The sequence below is a fragment of the Eleutherodactylus coqui genome, chromosome 1, assembly GCF_035609145.1.
Source record: "Eleutherodactylus coqui strain aEleCoq1 chromosome 1, aEleCoq1.hap1, whole genome shotgun sequence".
NCBI lineage: Eukaryota > Metazoa > Chordata > Amphibia > Anura > Eleutherodactylidae > Eleutherodactylus > Eleutherodactylus coqui.
This window is the reverse complement of record NC_089837.1, coordinates 103,179,195-103,194,324: the sequence shown is the minus strand read 5'-3', so window position 1 is coordinate 103,194,324 and position 15,130 is coordinate 103,179,195. Positions and strand designations below refer to the sequence as shown.

The following is a 15,130-nucleotide window of genomic DNA, read 5'->3' as shown; positions in this document are numbered from 1 at the left end:
GGCACATTACTCGAGCGAGTAGTCCCTTAGCCGAGTATCTCCCCACTCATCTCTAAAGATTCGGGGGCCGGTGCGGGTGACAGGTGAGTTGCGGCGGGGAGCGGGGGAAAGAGAGGGAGATCTCCCCTCTGTTCCTCCCTGCTCTCCCCCGCCGCTCCCCGCCCCCCGCCGGCCCCTGAATCTTTACAGACAAGCGGGGAGATACTCGGCTAAGGCACTACTCGCTCGAGTTATGTGCCTTAGCGAGTATACTCGCTCATCTCTAGTTGCTACCAATTTCAAACAATTTTTGTGTCCCCGTTGTGTGAGCTTTCATCTTTGTTTCTATATCCCATTTACTTGTGGTTGAGAGGCAGCTCACTGACTTGTTGGAAAGGGGGAATCCAATGATCTTTAATAGAGATTACATGGTTATATATTTGATTTTAGGCACCATTAGGAATACTGGGGCTGAAATGGCCAACTCACTAATATACAGTATACTAGCAGCAGTGTTCTAGTTTCAGAACAGCCCTAATAAATCCAAAATTGTCTACGTGATAATATAATGCAAGTTTATATCTCCATCACCTCAGAATATGTTTTAAAATAGTCTTTTTTTTAGATAGCAGATTAATATACAACACCATGGACTCATAATACACCCCTCAACATACACCATCTTCTCCACTTGTTATCAATATTTTCTTAAAAATAGTATATGTTCTATTCATTACTTCTCGTCTCTATTCACAAGAAATAAACATTGTAGCTCTTACTCAATAATATAAGGGGGTACCCAACAGACAAAGGAATTAATTTATTAAAAATAATCTATTTATTCGTACATTTTGAAACTTTGGTTTCCTTCAGAGTACTCTTCATTTGAAGCAATGCATTTGTCCAAATGTTTTTTTCCCATTTTTTAAACTCGTCGTTATTGATGTCTTTCAGTACTTATGCTGTTTTTTGGTTCACCTCAGCAAAATGTTTTCCTTTGAGGTCTCTTTTAAACCCGAGGAAATTTTAAAAAAGTCTCACGGGGCAAGATTAGGAGATTACGGAAGGGGAAACAAGGTTGGCATGCTGTTTTTCATCCAAAGTTGCTTACCACTCGGTGCTGTGTGGGCAGGTGCATCGTCATGGTGGAAGAACCAGTCACTTGTTTGCCACAAATTGGGACATTTTCTCTGTACAATGTGATGCAACTTTTTCAAAACTTTCAAATATAATCTTTGGTTGACTGACCCTGTGTTACAAATTCAGAGTGCACTATCCCTCTCACATCAAAGAACAAAAAATTTAGCATTGTTTACATGTTCTTGGCATGAATCGGCCATCATAAAATAGGTGAAAAACTGAAGAACTGGTTGAAAAAAAAAATCACTGAAGCTGAATGCAACTTTCCCCAACAGCGGTGCCTGGCATACCGCCTCAGTAGGGTTCTGCAGACATTCACCTGCAACAGAGGCCTGTACTAGTACTGCCCCATCTACCAGAAGATTCCTGTTACTTTTGGTTACCCCCTTGTGTAATTCTAATTGTATGTTTAGGCTATATTATCCAAATAGAAAGAAGTTTGGTACCATATATCCAGTAGAATAAAATGTTATTGGTCTCAGTGAGAAAATAAAATACTGAAATCTTGTCAACATGATACCTTTTAATGGCTAACAAATAAAATGATGATATTAACGGCGTTAGCTGTATTGTCTGCTACACGCCATTAACTCAAGCACAAACTTAGTCTATACTTTGGAAGTCCCTTATGATTTAATCTTCATAGGACAAGAACATTTGAGTCACTGCTAGCGGCTGAATTACATGGACAGACCCAGTCAGAAATAGTAATTGCCACTTGACCTGCTGAATGGTGGGCTGCTGGTGAACTGTGCTGTAACGTATGTCCTAGTGACGCATTCCGAATGGTGTAATATCAGGGCCGCAGCTGCAGCTTCATTGATTACTTCATAGGGCTTAACTTATTTGAGGTTACTCAATAAACATTTCTGTGTCCTTTCCGAGATGGAATCTAGACGTTTCCTTCTTGTAAATGGAAAGGAATCAATATAGCAAACAGGTTGTGAATATGTTTAAAGTGTAGGGTCACATTTGGTAACCTACACATATATATCAGGAAACTGCATAAAGGTCAAACTCCAAATGGATTGCTTTATATTACATGCACCTTGTATAGCATGATATACTGGAACAGAGCAAGGCTGTGGTGCTGTGCAGTTTAAAATTAGTTATATGGACCCAATTACCCTGGCTTTCAATGATGCATAACTAACTAGCCCAATGCAAAATATTGAGGATTATGATATCCCCATACACTGAGATAGTGCTGGTGAGATTAACTTCAAGAATGGAAAACACAACAATTTTTAGCCTATTTGCTAAATGCTTCTGGAGGAGTGTAAGTCGATTGGGCGGATTCTTGGCCACTGAACTGACCGTCACTCACCGGAAGTATGAACACCTAGACTTTATGCTGGACATGTTTTTTTATTTTTGGGCAAAAGCGTGAAAACTCAACAGTCTCTATCAATTTACGGTTTAGCGGGTTCAAAATAACAGCTGTGGCAGTAACGCATCTAGCATCTGGGCTAACTTGGACTTTCTATCTGAGTTTGCTCTTCAGCTTACTTTTCTTGCGCTGTGTGCTTTTTGTTCTCCAGGCGTACTCTCTCTCTGGCTTTAACTGTGATACCTACTCTCTGTCTCAGACTGATATTCTTCAGGGGACATCTCACTGGATTTTCTGCCATCTGTCTCATGTTGCCACTGTACTGCACCTACCAACTCCATATATACAGGACCTGTCATATATAAGTAATGGAACACGTAGGCAGCGTAACCTGACAACCTGATGTCCTTATGTTGTCCTAGTCACTTTGGCATTCCTACTGTAAAACTTTCCCCGTACTCTAGCCAGTCTACAGTACATACACAACTGCTTTACAATGTTGTTTTACTCGTTCTGCACTTGTGAATACATTTTAAAGGGGTTGGCCAGTTGTAAACTATTGTAGGCCTAGATTTAGGATAAGCTATCAATAGATCGGTGAGGGTCTGTCACACAGGATCCCCACCAATCAACTGTTTGCTGGACACTTGTGCACGAATCAAAAGTAGTACTTATTTACATATGTCAATACTTTTTGTAACCTCCTTTGACATATGATACTCTCCATGGTATACTTTCCACTAAAGTCTGATAAACTTCAGCTGGTATTTTCCTCCATTCATCCTACAATCATCTGGCAAGTTCTCTCAAAAAAGCTGCATCGGCCCATCTACAATGGTGCAAGGAGTGGCATCATTGGACAGTTGAGCATCGGAAGAATGTTTTAGGGAGTGATGTAACACTCTACTCCATCTTTACATCAGATCGACATACCTGGATAAAGAGGATGCCTGGGGAACACCTTTTGCCCCAGTGTGTTATGCCAACAGTAAAGTACGATGGAGCTTCCTTTATGGTCTCTGTCCGTTGGTTGTAGTAGCAAGAATCATGAACATGGAGGTATACCTTGACATTCTAGACAATAATGTGCTGCCGGCAATACTCTGGGAATAGTCAGCAATACTTCCAACAACACAACGAACCTTGTCACAAATCCAACGTTGTTTTACACTGGTTTGAGGATATCGATGCTCCACGACTGGAGTAGGCAATCTAAACTCTACTGAATATCTTTGGGATGAACTTGAACGGCGGGTCAGGAAATATGAACTGTGTCCATCTTCTTTGAAAGAACTTGCCTGACATTTGCAGGCTGAATGGAGGGAAATACCAGTAAAGTGTATCAGATCTTAATGGAACATATGCCACGGAGAGTATCTAAAGTTAATAAGGCCAAAGGAGGCCCCACTAAGTATTATCATGTGTAAATAAATACAACTTTGATTCTTGCTCAGGTGTCCAATTAGTATTGATAGGATAGTGTATATGTTGTCAAGAGCAATATGCTTAATTACTAGCACTTATGCCATGTTTCCCCAAAAATAAGACCCTGTCTTATATAAATTTTGGCCCCAAAAGAGGCACAGGGTTTTATTTTCAGGGGTGTCTTATACTCACCTAGCAGGCGCCGTCAGGGTCCCTTCCGCTGGTCCCTGGTAATCCAGCAGGCTTCTAAGTAGTTGTCAGCCTCCAACATAACATCTCTTGCTGGTAACAGGGCTAAAAACCCTGCCTCCAGCAAGAGATTGCTCCGATTGGCTCACGAGTGCTGTGCTCAGCCAATCAGAGAGAAGAGCTCGATGCAATATTCACAGCGATTCACTGAGAGCAGCGGAAGGAACCCAGAAGGCGCCTGCTAGGTGAGTATTGCGTTTTTTTCACGTAGTGTAGCCAGGGCTAATTTTTGGGGTAGGGCTTAAATTTCAAGCTCCCCCGAAAGTCACGGTTGGGCTTATTATCGGGGTAGGTCTCACTTTCGGGGGAAACACAGTAGAAGTGATTGTCATCTATTGCTTTTTCTTGTATCCCTGACTTCTAGCCTCCTATCCCAGGTCTATATTTGACCCTATGGCCCTGGACCACATGAAATCAGTAGTAGTAGTATAAGAGCTCTTTAAGGCAAATTTTAAACATAGGCTAAAATTCTACCTGAAATATAATGGTGTCTTCAAGATACATTAGGTGGGACAATGCCAGACTGGATGTTGACTGGTTGAAGCCCTCCTGCATAGGGGGTCATTTAGTGGATGTATCTGTTTACATTGTAGTGTGCATAATCACATATATGTGGGTGTCTTAAACCCATATTTGTGGGTATTGCTGGCATAGCAGGTTCTTCAAACATGTATCTACTATCATGGATATCCCTGGTCTTCAGTTGTCATTGTCCTAGACGTTTTCTGTTCTCCCGTTACCTCTTCTGCCAGCTGCAGGGTCTACGTGAGTGTTTGCGCTGTGCATAAGGTATAGCCACCTGCGTGTGTGATACGCTGGCTATGTCTCCATTGTGTGAGTGCTGTCACCAGTATCAATGACATCCTCCTCCCCCATCCAGAAAGTCAGAGGTTCCTGAGAACAAATAGCTCTTCTCTGTTGCATATGAAGGCAGACGTCATCCTCTGACCTCATCCCCAATGCGCTGCTTGTAGCTGCAGCTGTGATGTTCTACTTCAGGTCACTTAGTGTTCTGTTATATATGTAGCTGCCGTAGAATTATGAGTGGGACCGTCCACAGTGCGCGCAGAAGCAGCATAGTAGACAAGATTGGACGAAATATGATTCACACACAGGAAAAAAACATCTGCAGCGTAAATTCATTTGCGGTGGGTAAACAACGGATTTTCACTGAGGATTTTACCCTTCTGTGGCAAATACACAGCAGCAAATTGGCATATGACTAGAGATGAGCGAACGTGCTCGGCCACGCCCCTTTTTCGCCCGAATACCGCGATTTCCGAGTACTTCCGTACTCGGGCGAAAAAATTCGGGGGGCGCCGTGGCGGCACGGGGGGTAGCAGTGGGGAGTGGGGGGGAGAGGGAGAGAGAGAGGGCTCCCCCCTGTTCCCCGCTGCTACCCCCCGCACCGCCACGCCTCTCCCCGCCCCCCGGCGCCCCCGAATCTTTTCACCCGAGTACTGAAGTACTCGAAAATGGCGGTACTCGGGTGCGTAAGTACTCGAAACAAGTACGTTCGCTCATCTCTACATATGACGGACGGATGTATTTGCACACGTTTTTGCACAGAGAATAGAACCCATTGATGTCAATGGGTTCTTTCACATTAACAATTTTTTTTGTGCATTTCTTGCGTGCGCAAAAAATAGAACCTGCTGTATCTTTTTGCATATTTGCTCACCAGGGGTCCCTATTTACACATACGTTTGTCTGAAGAAGCCCTTATTGTGGATTTTGCGGCAGAATCATAGCCAAGTCTGTGGCAGATTTTTTTTGCTGCAGAAAATACATCCGGTGTGGATTTACCTTCGGTCTTGAATTGTTCTTAGGACTCAGTGACACTAAATTTGCATAAATCATCATAGCAGGTGACTGCCTAGTCCAGACTATACAGCAGTTTTTCCATTTCACTACGGGCTCATTCACACGGTCAGCAAAAAAAATTGCGTCTAACTGCGCTAAAAATCACCTGAATGGCTGATTATGCTCAGTCGAGTTAGTATAAAAATCGCCCATTTACACGATCTGGAGTGGTGTGTTGCAAAAAAATGCGCTGCTGTTCGGAATTACCTCCGTCAGTAGAAATCCTCCTAATGGCTTCTATACGTCTTAAATAGAGGCAGCTGTCTTCTTTTCCAAGTGTTTTTCACAGCTAAACTCCCTCCTCTATTTTTTCAGCTCCCATGGGAGCCTATGGACACTCCTGCGCAGCACACACCAAAGATAGATCAGGCTATATCTTTTTATGCAGCAGGGAATTTGAGTTGCGTATGTTTCAGTCGCTGATGTCCTTTGTTTTTAGGTGCTAGTTTTTTTGCGCAGCTAAAATTTCTTAATTTGAACGTTCCCATAGGAAACCATTGGTTCTAATAGTAGTGATTTGTTTGCGCATGTAAGTTAGCTGTGTGAATTCACCCCCTAAGGCCTCATTCACACGGGCATATGCAAATTTGGTCCATGAAAAACACGCCACTTGCACTACATGTGTATGTGCATTCAGCTCTCATAGCATCCGTATCCGTGTGCAAAAAAAAAGAAAAACGTAAGATGCCCAATGGATGTCACTTTTTTCCCCACTGTCTCCTGGCAACATGCGTAAAAAATGTTTGTGCTTCTGTACTAGAAAAGCCGTCAGCTTTGTGGCTCCATTTTATTTCACTGCAGATGCTGCTGACTGATGTCTTTTACATACATAACGCACACAACCCCCCGGGACGAGCATTTATTATAAATACATAGAGATGAGCGAGCGTACTCGGAAAAGCACTACTCGCTCGAGTAATTTGCTTTATCCGAGTATCGCTGTGCTCGGGTCTGAAGATTCGGGTGCCGGCACGGAGCGGGGAGCTGCAGGGGAGAGCGGGGAGGAACGGAGGGGAGATCTTTCTCTCCCTCTCTCCCGCCCGCTCTCCCCTGCTCCCGGCTGCGACTCACCTGTCAGCCGCAGCGGCACCCGAATCTTCAGGGACGAGTACAGCGATACTCGGATAAAGCAAATTACTCGAGCGAGTAGTGCTTTTCCGAGTACGCTCGCTCATCTCTATAAATACATCATGTATCAGCTTCAGCAACACAACCATAGTCAGCACTGGTACTTAACAAGAGTGAAAGAACAGAGCGATAGTGACATGTCGATGTACACCCACTGCCGTGCTCAGAAGGGCTCTGCATTTATTTTTAGAGAAATCGTGTAAATACGGACAAAGGAGGTGCGAAAAGTGTTGTTTTTAGAGATGAGCGAGCGTACTCGGAAAAGCACTGCTCGCTCGAGTAATTTGCTTTATCCGAGTATCGCTGTGCTCGTCCCTGAAGATTCGGGTGCCGCTGCGGTTGACAGGTGAGTCGCAGCGGGGAGCAGGGGGGAGCGGGCGGGAGAGAGGGAGAGAAAGATCTTACCTCCGTTCCTCCCCGCTCTCCCCTGCAGCTCCCCGCTCCGTGCCGGCACCCGAATCTTCAGACCCGAGCACAGCGATACTCGGATAAAGCAAATTACTCGAGCGAGTAGTGCTTTTCCGAGTACGCTCGCTCATCTCTAGTTGTTTTACTACAGACAAACTTACTTTCTTCATCTAAGTGAAAATTCGGCAATGAGATGCAGATCAGAGTTATCGGAGAGACAGACTGGTTGATATTAATGTTTGTTAATGGCATCAACATACCAGACTGAGGACTTAAAGTGATGGGCTTGTTTTAGTCCCGTTATGCGGTCGTGATTTTCACAGCCGCAAAACGGGCCGAAACGAAACCATTCATTTCAATGGTAGTTGTCCGATAATAATGCTATACACATACAGGGTGTCCACAGAAATACCTATCTGGGGGCAAAAGAGATCCAGCATTGTACGAGGGAATGTGTCTGGAGTTGCTTGTTCCAGCGCTAAAATAACCAAAGAGAATCAATGTAAGACGAATTTGCGCAATAATTACACATTGGTGCAATTATAAAAAAAGTCACGAATGAATTAATATAATCAATGAAATAAAATAATTCAACTGAAGGGTCCTGTGACAATTGCACAGTAAATTAGTGGCAATGGGTACATTTTTCTAACGTCAGGCCAATCACACAAGAAATTTGGAAAAATGATATTGCGACACACGATGCCAGTGTCTATATAATAAGAGACAACATGGTGCAAGCTGCTCGGTGATACGTAGAGTACAGCGCCAATGTAGAGTACAGCGCGGGTGTCATATATAAACAGTACTGTGCAATAGTAATTCTGTATGAAGAAACGGGACAAACGCACGTCGATTTCATAAGAGGCTTCAAAGCGCACTTAGACAGACATATATGACAGATTCTGACTGCTGTTCACAGCTTGTGGCGGTTCGGCAGCACAAAAAGAGGTCACAGACCAGGTTGTCTTCATCGTTACAACGTGGAAGTGTTGGCGTACTTCCATTCCGCCTTGCTCATTCGTGTACATCTTCGTATAGGCGCTGATGGCAATTGTTCTCAGCATGTAAGACGATAAAGCTCACTTTTTTGTTTCAAATCCTGCATTCGTCTTTATTCTTTGCAGTCAGAAATTATTTATTTGTTATTCTAATTTGTCCTTAGTTGATTCCCTTCAGTAATTGTAGTGCTGGAACAAGCAACTCCACACATATACCCTCCTGCAATGCTGGAAAGTTCTCTCTTACCCCTGGATAGGTGTCTCTGTGGACATCCTGTAGAATTACAGCTGATGAACAGTCGAAAATATCTACTATTGGTTGGTCGTGGGCGATCACTGCCAGAGTTGTGATCAGTCATTTTAGCCCACTTTCAGTTTTGGTGCAGCAAACAGTAACTATAAAGACATGAAGAAATGCCGAAAAGGCAGATCAGAGGTAAGATCAGAAGTGTTGAGCGAGATGATCTGGTTGGCTTCTGTAATTGGACAATGGAGTCAACTAGTTTGAGTGAAGTTGTGACTTGCTGCTTACTAAATGTCTAATGTATTTTGCCATATCTAGGCTATTCTTCACCCAGGGTAAAGGTTCAGGTAGTTGTCCGCATCCTTGTATCTAAATACTGTAGATAAGACAAAGTGGCTTGTTGGTATTGCCCTGGCATCCAACACCCGGTAGACCCACCCTAGTTATACCCCTGCCTGCTACATTGGTAATCGGGAGTGTGTAGAGTAAGTTTAGCACTTGGCCCCCTCCTACATGGACCCTATAGTGACTGGCATATCATGGCATCCATGGTAGGTAAACCACTCGTCTTGAGTCACTCAGCTTCTGAGTACACTGCTGGATTGGCCCTCTGCTAACAGCAAAAGAGGAAAAAGCAGTCAATCCGTGATATTTCCCGATCGCACTATAACGCTACAGAAGAAGGGAAAGAAGAGGATGGCGGCTTGTGTAATATGTTGCAAAACCAAATCAAATAGGCTTATTGTGGTCTATAAAAAATGCTGCTCACCTTGTGAAGGTGTCTTTGGAATTCGGTCTTCACAGATGATCTGAAAACCGCTGCAACTAAGGACAGAATGGGGGAACAGAAAATAACCGACAGTGGCACTTAGAACGAAATCTTCATATACTTGGGACTGCGTTTGAAAAAAGATCCTTTATTGACACAGTCTCACAGGGATGACGCATTTCATGGATGCTTCCTCTTGATCAGATGAACAAGGCAACAGATAGTTTTGCTTTTCTGATTGATGCAGTCCCATAGAGACGATGCATTTTGGGGATGGTTCCCCTTCATCACATAAACAAGGTAATATATTGGGGAAGCATCCAGAAAACACGTCATCCCTCTGAGACTGTGTCAAGAAAGGATCTTTGTTCACAATGCAATTCCTAACATTGTGGACCTCATTTTCTATTCTTTCTCTCAATCACACTATTAGGTCACTTTTAGACAGTGCTGATTTGGTCAGTATTTTGTATCCAGATTTAACTGCATAACCAAGAACGGAACAGAAAAGTACACCTTTTCAGTGCATTCCTGGTTTTGAACAAATAACAGAAAATAGGATCAAATCTATTTTTTTTTTTTAAATCACAGAAAAATGCCATGCGGTAAAGGCTCTTCCCAGGGCTAAGGCTGGGACCACAGGGGGCTTGGGTGGACATCTCACCTGCAATCCAGAGAGAGTCTTGGAACATTCATCCCAGCTAGCCTAGCTCAAGGAAGCTGCCTGTGTCGGAAACGTTGGATAGTATTGCCTACCTTGGTGCAGTATGGAGTACTGTTGCTGAGCAAAACTCCAGTTGCAGCTTACTAATCGTGGTCTTCGTCGTTGCTGCTTTTAAACAGTTTTTTAATGTACAGATGTGTATTTACAGTTCGTTTAAAAAAAAACACCAGACAGGAGTGAGTATTGTTACATGTGCGTGAGCGTAGGCCGGGATATAGAATGAAGTTGCCACAAGTCGCATGTAGAGGTTGACAAGGTGAGTGTTGTGCACATTGAGCAATACATTAGAAGAGTAGGGAGAGCATTGAGATACCAGTTACCTGGTCTGAGTACTACAGTGGGCTGGTGTGATTTTCTCCATGTTGTTGTGGTCTGCAGTGTGGTGCTGGTGGACTGTCCAGAAGCAGGGACCTGGCATGAGTGGTAAAGGTGGGGCATTGGAGTGGACAGTGTGAGAGAGTGAAAGTGGACTGAGTACCCTTAAGTGAGTGACCCATGGCAATTTCATATTGCTGTCCATGCATTCAACAGCAAGTGAGATGATGCACCGTTAAGGTACCTTTACATTGGCCAATTATTGCCGGAATAATCCCTGGAAACAGAAAATTCGGGTGATAGTCGTCCCATGTACAAGCAGCTGCTGGCAGGGCACTGATTGACAAATCCCAGATTTGTCAGAGTAGCTCACCTAAAATCTGAAGATCTCCAGCATGCTCCCTTTCAATTTACAGACCGACTATCGCTTGTTGCGGTGTGCTATCCACTACAGCTATGCCTCTTGCCTGTCATTGCAGAGGTGCTCTTAGGGGCTATCTGTCATGATTTCCTTGGTGATTCCTGTCACTTCACTAGGTCCCTTGGGTGCTGCCTGTTGGGAATACATCAGGGTTCCCTTCTCTCTGCTTTAAAGGAGATGTCTCACGCCGAAACGGGTTTTTTTTTTTTTCAATAGCCCCCCCGTTCGGCACGAGACAAACCCGATGCAGGGATAAAAAAAAACAACGCATAGTACTTACCCGAATCCCCGCGGTCCGGCGTCTTCATACTTACCTTGTGAAGATGGCCGCCGGCATCTTCACCCTCGGTGGACCGCAGGGCTTCTGTGCGGTCCATTGCCGATTCCAGCCTCCTGATTGGCTGGAATCGGCACGTGACGGGGCGGAGCTACACGGAAGCGCTCTCCTGCACGAGCGGCTCCATTGAGGAAAGAAGAAGACCCGGACTGCGCAAGCGCGTCTAAAATCGCCAGAGGAGGCGATTTTAGACAGAACCATGGAGACCAGGACGCCAGCAACGGAGCAGGTAAGTGAAATAACTTCTGTATGGCTCATAATTAATGCACAATGTATATTACAAAGTGCATTAATATGGCCATACAGAAGTATATAACCCCACTTGCTTTCATGAGACATCTCCTTTAACTTCTCATAAGGTGCATGTGCAGCATCTAAGGAGCGGGCCCCAGCCTAGGAGACAGCGGGGTGAAGATGTAGGCCTTGTCATGGTGGCTCTACCATCTCCCATCCGGAGGGTAACCAGGGATATATCCAAGGGGCTGAGTGCAGGCTATTAAATAGGTTAACCTACTGGTGGTTTACCTTAGTTCATTTGTCACGAGTGACGCCACCGCCTTCCTCCGTGGTGAATTCTTGATGTAGAAATAAAGAGTCCACACATGTAGAGTTGAGGGTTAAAGGCAGAACCGGGAATGGTCAGTAAAGCCGTTTACTTTAACTCAACTTGAATAAAATCTAATACAATCCAAATTTGACATCCACTGGCAATATGCTTAGTGCTGGGGAACACGTGGTGTGATAGGGAGGCAACATGGGAGGACAGAGTGATATACACAGGCTAAGTTATCTGTGAATCTCTGTTCCTGGACACTTTCTCGAGAACACTTCACCGACTCTCTACCTGTACACTTCTTGCGGCTTTTTACTTTCTTATTAATCCATGCAGGAAAGAAGAACAGGGTCCACAACACTCATGCTCTATTCTTTCAGCCTCCTCCATATTCTCTACACACAGACTGAAGGTGTCTGTATGCAGGCCAACTTCTCTCGGGATGGACAGGTGCATAGGACCAGCCAAGACAAACTCCAACAACCACTCTCCACTCATGTGGAGTGTGGACTCCTAAGTCTTGTCTTGTTTGTGGTATTTTGTGTAGTTGGTGTCCCCTATCTGTCTTGCATCTGTCTCTTGTTGTCCCATCTGTCATCTAGGGAAAGACTAGGCCTAAGGATGAGCGAGTATACTCGCTAAGGCACTACTCGTCCGAGTAATGTGCCTTAGACGAGTATCTCCCTGCTCGTCCTTAAAGATTCGGGGGCCGCCGCGAAGCGGGGAGCTGCGGGGGAGAGTGGGGAGGAATGGAGGGGAGATCTCTCTCTCCCTCTCTCCCGCCCGCTCTCCTCTGCTCCCCGCCGCGACTCACCTGTCAGCCGCAGCGGTCCCCGAATCTTTATGGACGAGCAGGGAGATACTCGTCTAAGGCACATTACTCGGACGAGTAGTGCCTTAGCGAGTATACTTGCTCATCCTTAACTAGGCCCTGTAGGTATTAGATGTGGGGCCGCACTTGTCAGGGTGATCGCCAGCTTTTACATAAGGACTGCCAAGCACAATATTTGGTGAGGAAAAATACTCCTTTTACTGTGTTTTCTTGTTATGTGTTTCTCACCTGTTGGTGGCAAATACATGTTTATGTTGGTCTATAAAGGACAATCGGCACGGCATATTTTGATGTGTTGGTAACATTTGTACAACTCAGGTTAATAAGCCCTGCATGAACATAACACTGCTCCTGTGTAAAAACACAGGAGCGAACGTTCCTGGGTGGCTGTCAGATGCTAATGCAATGACAGTTCTGCTGTGTAAAGGGACCTTTATCCAATTCCAGTACACAGTGCAAACATAACCACCATGTCATATGTCAACCACAAGAGTGTTCTCTATGAAATACATTAGTAAAGAAATAACCACCAAGAGAATCTGTACAAGTTTGTAACCACCAAGTAAGTTGCCTTCAGTAAAGAAGTAAGTTAGTGAACTTTCTGCCATTGTCCATTAACTCCTGCGTCATCTCAGAGAGAAATTTTGGCCTGTAATCCACTCAGGCCTGATAGACTCTATGGTTCTGCCACACCACAAACAATTACTGGAGTTTTGAAAGCCAAAGAAGGTCAAACATACTACCAGATAGATGTTAGTAATAAAGTGGCCATTCATTGTAGATAAAGCTTGTAAAGGATTCTCATCCATGGTCCAGCAACAACACGTTGTAGACCGATGACATGCTGGCAGCTGTAGTGGGCAAAGCCTACTGTCGCTAGCCTGTGGGCAACGTACAGTTATTCCTGTTACAATGCAATAAAAGAAAGCCCCAAACTAGAGATGAGCGAGCATACTCTATAAAGCAAACTACTCGAGCGAGTAGTGCCTTATTCGAGTACCTGCCCGCTCGTCTCTAAAGATTTGGCTGCCGGCGCGGGTGACAGGTAAGTTGCGGCGGTGAGCAGAGGGGAGCGGGTGGAGAGAGGGAGAGAGAGATCTCCCCTCCTTTCCTCCCCGCTCTCCCCCGCCGCTCCCTGCCGGCACCCGAATCTTTAGAGGCGAGCGGGCAGGTACTCGAATAAGACACTACTCGCTCGAGTAGTTCGCCTTTTCGAGTATGCTCGCTCATCTCTAATTCTTACTTTTTACATTTGAATTTTTATTTCTGTTTCTTTTACTCTACATCCCAGTTCCATTATTTAATAATCATCTAGCTGCAGCCTACACATGAAAACAAACTACATACAAGCAGTCAGTAAATCCGGATGCCTGGAGTGGGCTGAGATAGACCCAGGGAGAGGTGAGAAAAGCAGAAGATGTTAAGCATGATTGCAGAGTCACGGAACATAGAGTAGGAATACAGCAAAACTACAGTTGATGCTGCATGGGAGGAGCAGCTGCAGTCACCCAGTGATGAGTTGCACTGCCAGTGACAACATCACAAGGGGGGCTAGGCTGAAGGGTGTTGAGGGTGTGGCAAAATCTAGCGAAACAGCGAGGCAGAGTCCGGACACTAGCAGACTGCCTACAATGATGGGTCAGCGATTAAAAATGAGGACTGTTCTGCCGTATCCAGAAAGGTTGTGGCCTATGGTGTCCTCCTTTGTGCACCTACATGTTGTTAGATTTCTCTTACCTGCCCATGAGGATCTTCATTTCCTGACCTGTAGAAAAAACTGCAAGAAACTCCCTAACAGCACAGTCCGGAGTCTGACTCCTCTCATACATGTGATTGAACACATGCTCAGGACATCATCAAAGGTCCTTCAACTCCTTCAGCAGCCCTTCTATACATTTCACCTGTCACAGTGTAAGGAGGGAGCCATGGAGGACTTGACCTAAAAAATCTGTAGCCATTAGAGAGGAACAGTGGACAAGAGGCAGTCGGTATCTAAGAAGCGCAGCTCTATAACATAGCAGAACCGATGCCGCTGAGAGAACAACACTTCAGCTTGAGAAACTGCTACAAAGGATTCACATTGTCCTGCAGCTCTGTGAATCGGGGTACCCCCAACAGATGTCTAAGGATGCGTCACCTACATTATGGTAACAAACATGCTGGAGATATGTAAGTGAGGTAGGCCCTCTGGAAAAAACCTGACGTGTGTACATGGGTAGTGACTTAAACACAGGCCTGCCAGTTAAAATACATGGACAAGTCATAAGACATGACTTGCATTACTTTTGGACTGTGTTGGGTTCAAATGTTAAAGGTACTACAACATGTTCTACAGTTAAAGTGTGTCGCTAATCTTTGTGATTTATACAAGATTGTTACCTTACCACACTCATGATATAGTTAAAGGGGTTG

At 44.7% G+C, this 15,130-nt stretch overlaps 2 protein-coding genes across 8 annotated transcripts in view; one reads left to right on the top strand and one right to left on the bottom strand.

Moving 5' to 3' along the window:
• KIF1A (kinesin family member 1A) overlaps nucleotides 1-15,130 on the top strand; it is a 180,408-nt gene that overhangs the window by 9,830 nt on the left and 155,448 nt on the right. The gene's annotated exons all lie outside the window — the stretch shown is intronic.
• The window catches only part of LOC136624404 (allantoinase, mitochondrial-like), a 150,822-nt gene that overhangs the window by 74,639 nt on the left and 61,053 nt on the right, over nucleotides 1-15,130 (bottom strand). The window contains exon 1 of one of the 3 annotated variants that reach the window (XM_066598390.1): nucleotides 9,537-9,562. The exons of the other annotated variants lie outside the window; for them this stretch is intronic. The gene's annotated coding sequence lies outside the window, so the exon portion shown is untranslated. Of the gene's footprint in view, nucleotides 1-9,536; nucleotides 9,563-15,130 lie in introns of those variants that run through there. 3 annotated transcript variants of the gene reach the window in all.